Below are 5,183 nucleotides of genomic sequence, written 5' to 3'. Positions count from 1 at the left end.
GGAACACGGCTTTTGCGCAACAGCCGGCACATCCTTTTATACGCGCACCGAAGGAGCTGAAGTCGCGAGATGGTTGGATTTCCTCACCTGCCTCCTTCGATCTTTAAGAAAGATCGTCATTCTCGTTGTCCGATCTATTGGAAATTTTTTACAAGTTAATATAAAATAATTTTGAAAAATATCGAATGAAAGGAAGAGCGTGATATTTTTTTTTCTTTTTCTTTTAATCATTTTTAATTATTATTTTTTTTTTTTTAATCATTTTTTTTTCATCGCTTTTTTCAAACTTAAAATGAGCATATTTTTATAATGGATCTTTTTTATTTGATTATAGAGCGATAGGAAAAAAAAAGTTGTGATTAACAAATTACGTGATAAATGATCGATTATCGATTAAAAAACGATGATACGAAGAATTAGAGAAAAATCATTTAGAGAAAAATCATTTTTCCAAAAAACCATAAGTTTTTTCACAATATAGATCGTGTTCTATCTATCTTTGTAGTTTTGTTTTTGTTTTCTTTTTCTTTTTTTATTTCTTTCCTTTCCTTTTTGATCATTCGAATTTTAGTGAAATATCTGAAACGTACCACGTCGAAGGGTCTGCGGTAAAATGATAGAGACAATAGGTGGAAACATCGTCACGTGACTAGCCAAAGGTTCTCGCCTCGTGAAAAAAAAAAAAAATAAAAGAGGAGACCGACCAGAGCAAGATTGTAAATCATTTCACCTAACATCATTACGCTTCTTTTCCTTTTCTCTTTCTCTCTCTCTCTCTCTCTCTCTCTCTCTCTTTCTCTCTCTCTCATTCTCTTTTTCTCTTTCTCGAATTTCATTTCTTCTTCTTCTTCCTTCTCCTTATTTTCCTCCTCTTCTTCCTCCTCCTCCTCATCCTCCTTCCAACGTTTGGCTTTAGATGAAACAGAGGTAGTTTTTGCGAAAAACGTTTTAACGCCGGCATAAAACGCATCGTTAAGCGAGATAGAAAAAGGGACGAAGGGAGATATATATATGTGTACGTGCGTACGTGTGTCCGCGCTCGCTCGTGTGTATGTGTGTGTGTTAGACAGAGAGAAAAAAGAAACTACCAGCCCTTATACACACTCCCTTTCTTTCTATTACGATCCTTTTGCAGTATACTTTCTATCCACGTGTCCTGGTCAGTGGTGGTGGTCCAATATTATTCCGTAAATGATGGATGTTGTTTCTAAGGTATACACCATAGACCAAGAAGCGTCATTATAAAACTGTTCCGCGATTTTTCCTGGTCGGTAAAATGTTAAGTCATTCGCGGCAAGTCCAAACAGAAGCCGACTTACTGACCGACTGACTATTTCAAATTTCCGTATGGCATATGGCGCGTGCTGATTCGCAAGGTGAAATTCACGGAATAATTGGTTTCAATAGTCAAAAGATAAGTGATTTACCAAAAGATCATCATATTCCAATACGTTTCGCATCTAACGATGAATGGAAGATCGATCGTATTCCATTTTCTTCGAGTCATCTTGTATTTAAAAGTAGAAATGTTGCGTTGCTTAAAATTTGAAGTTCAGCTGCTATTAATTTAATAATAATAATAATAATAATAATAATAATAATAATATATATATATATATATATATATATATATATATATATATATAGGATGGGCATGTTTTCGATGAAATTTCGTAAGGTACTCGAAGTTGAAAAGCGATTAATGACGCGTCGATTCGGTTTGAAACGAATCGCAAGTCGTTTATGGATCTAAAGATACGGACCTCGATTCGTCATCGAAAAGACGGACGTACTTCGCGTTTATATATCTTTTTCAAGATTCCCTTTCTCAAGTCGAGAAGAAATCGTGACGCGCGAGCCTTTTTTCAAAAAATCGGACAATGCTCACAGATGCAGCTGCGATTAACGTTCGTGCGGGTGAATGCAGATCGGAATGACGTGCGTGACAAGGTGAAATAAATAAGAGCGCGTGTCGTAGATCTTTTATCCATCGGTTTGAACACGTTTTATGATTCTCGATGGATTTCATTTTTTTTTTTGTTTTTTTTTTTTCGTGAAGAAGTCCGAATGCTGATAATATCAAATGAAAGAAAGAAGAAGAAGAAAAAAAAAAGAAATTCGAAAAAATTAGGAAACTCTATTGATGTCATTTAATGTTCCTTCGTATTGACAGTATTAACGTTGATATTATAAAATTTTTCTTGATAAAATGGACATAAGAAAATGTGTAGAATATATTTGAAAAACTCGAAATATCTTTACCCTTCTTCATATAAGGGCTAACTTTTTGTGTGTTGCTTTCACAGACATAAGAGCAAATGGAAAAAGTTTTTGGCAAAGTTTCGAGAAAGAAATCGTATTCACAGGAGATTCTTGATAGCAGCTACTCGAAGTGAAGTAAAGAAACGGAGTAGCAAGAAAATATACTATAATAATAAAAGGTACGAAGGGAGTTGAGAGAAATAGAAGAGAAGAGAAAATATGAGATGGCCAAAGGAAAGAATGAAGGTTAGATATTTGAAATGGTTTGCAACACATTAATTATTATTGTCCTTCCGCAACTTGAAAGTCGAAAAACCCTTGCGTCATATTCGTACGTTTAGCAAAAGAAAATGAGTGATTTCTCTTTTTGCCGAATGACTAGAAGAGATCTGTTGTTTAGTCAGTCAGTCAGTCAGTCAGTCAGTCAGTCAGTCAGTCAATCAGTCAATCAGTCAGTTCTACTCGATGACAGGTAACCAATAGCTCGGAAGCTAATCTACGTATTATCGGCAAGACTACACTTGGAAAACTTTTTTGCTTTTTTTCTCTTTCTTTTCCCCACCTCAATCATTTTTCTCTACTCTCATATTCCGTTTTTCGGCTCGACTGAATTCCTCTTCTTCGTTCAGGAGGAAGTCGTTTTCTTCTCCTTTCCATCCCTTTCCTCCGAACTCAACGACCATTGTCTTTTTTTTTTTTTCTTCTTTTTTTTTTTTCTTCTTCTTTTTTCATTTTAGATTCAACGTCCATGGAAGGAGTCAAAGGAGTTGAAGGAAGTATATTTTCAAAACGCTAACTTTCTACTCGAGATACATTCAAGAGATGGAAGAGAACAAAGAAACTGACCACGATCGCCGTTCATCGTAAATGCTATTGTGCTTCGCTCGTTTCTTGCTAATGTCCGTGAAATTTTAATAGATCCTACGAATGGGGGTGCGTTTTGAGCACAAAGGCCGATTATTCGTGAGATGGAGTTTCATAGAATTTTCAAGTTTCCAGGTAACATACCAATTGGTATTAATTTGATAAGGAAATTTTTTATTGACAATACTTTTGTTAAATGTTTTTAATCAATTATATCGATCGAGTATTATATGACTATTATATCGATTAAACGTCTTGATGAACGAAACCTAAGACGAATTTAATCCCTTACGCTCAGCCACTTCAGTTCTCGTCTAAGAAGGGAAAAACGACTCTCGAGAGCAGATGCATGTTCCGGAAAGATCCGAGATTTTAGATATCCCGCCAATTTCTCCTGCGGGTTGTCAATATCTGTAAGAGTCACGACAATGGCTGAGGAGTAGGGTAGGTCTCTAAGATACTCGCTCAAGCCGAACAATAACATATTGCAGAATTTCAAAGGTCTACGTTGAGCATACGTGTGGGCATCACACGGAACATTGCTATTGGTTTGGGGGTGGCGAACTCGTCTCCGGATCTTTCGTGTGGGTTTCCACATACCTCTACCTGTTTTCATCGGATAGTATCGTTGTCGATGAAGAAGCATTGGGGATAGAGCACTCTCTTTGATTTCACGTTTAACCATAAGAATTACTTTTTACGTTGTTTCTTTTTCTCCTTTTTTTTTTCTTTTTTTTTTTTCTTTTTTTTTTCTATTAAATATAAAAAATATTCTCACTTTTAAATAATTATAATCACCTTTGAAATATTATTGTTATTAAATTGAATAATAAATTTAACTATATGCAATATAACAAGATAATATCGATATTGATATTTATGTTTGAAAAAATAAATTTATTATTAGAAAATTGTTCGTTATTATTTTTCTAGACATTGTTATTATAATCCTTAATTATAAATTATAAATTATAAATTATAAATAAAACGTTATTATTATTATAATCCTTAAAATAAGAGAAAGTAAAAAGGGATCATAAAGTAAATCGAAGGGAAGAAAGTAAATCGATGCCTCAAAGGAATAAGGAAATATTTCAAAATTGTTTTCTCAATGGTCAAGGACATTGGTTACATAAGTCATCTTACTTAACATTACTCGTAAATAAATCGCACTACCTCATCTGTGTTCAATAAAACGATGGAAAATTTTGCTCCAGTTTTGGTCAACCTGTAGGATTTACGACAAAGACGACGCTCCGAGTAAAGGTTCCGGAAATTTTCTAAACGGAGAAAGATTCTTGCATGAAATTGTACTACGAGTATCTCGAAGAAAAGTACGAAAGTTCGACCATTGTAAATCACAAGAGACGAAAATTTACAGCATTACTCTAGTTTCGATTTTGAAGATCGGATACGCTCAATCACTTTTTCCGTTGAAAATGTTTTTTCGTTTGTTACAAAGATCGTTCGTAAACAAAAAACGGACAACTATTTTTGTACTCTTTTTAAAGAAACCGTAAAAAGGAAAAAAGGTCATTTTGCTGAAAGAAAAAAATAGAAAGTTGTATTGGCGAATGTCTACTTTTAAAAATGTAAGAATATATTTCTCAATTCTATCTGATTTTTACTTTATATAAATCGAATAATACGAATATCATGTATGTAAATATTAAAATATCGTGCGCGATGCACGGATTCTTTTCGATTAAATAGGATTATTTCACGTCAGGCATCCTTTCGAGATCTTATACATGCGACAGTAAAAGTAAAAAAAAGAAGAAAAAAAAAGAAGAAGAGAAAGAAGAGAAAGAAGAGAAAAAAAGAAGAAGAAAAAGAAGAAAGATAGAAAGAAGCAGAAGCGGCCTTCGACGAATCGTTAAGATTGCGTTCTCGGCTTCTTCTCTCATCCTTTTATTTTTGTGCTCGCGGGAGAGTAACGAGGGGCTTGTCAGAGTGTCGGGGGTGCCCTGAGAGGAGAGGATACTGGAAGGAGAGGAACTCGAGGAAGGAAAGAAGGGAAAGAAGAAGAAGTAGAAGAAGAAGAAAAAGAAGAGAAG

General features: G+C 34.5%; 1 long non-coding RNA gene across 6 annotated transcripts in view; it reads left to right on the top strand.

Annotated features, from left to right (window-relative positions):
• The window catches only part of LOC124947113, a 28,521-nt gene extending 24,602 nt beyond the window's left edge, over window positions 1–3,919 (top strand). For 3 of the 6 annotated variants that reach the window (XR_007100320.1, XR_007100317.1, XR_007100319.1), the window contains 2 exons: window positions 3,000–3,261; window positions 3,425–3,919. This is a non-coding gene — a long non-coding RNA (uncharacterized LOC124947113). Of the gene's footprint in view, window positions 1–6; window positions 155–2,306; window positions 2,509–2,999; window positions 3,262–3,424 lie in introns of those variants that run through there. The other 3 variants (XR_007100318.1, XR_007100316.1, XR_007100321.1) reach the window with 3 other exon arrangements.
• Window positions 3,920–5,183: the final 1,264 nt, after the last annotated feature.

This window comes from Vespa velutina, chromosome 2 (genome assembly GCF_912470025.1).
Source record: "Vespa velutina chromosome 2, iVesVel2.1, whole genome shotgun sequence".
NCBI classification, from domain to species: Eukaryota; Metazoa; Arthropoda; class Insecta; order Hymenoptera; family Vespidae; genus Vespa; species Vespa velutina.
The sequence above is the reverse complement of the archived record's forward strand: the minus strand, read 5'-3'. Positions and strand labels throughout refer to the sequence as shown.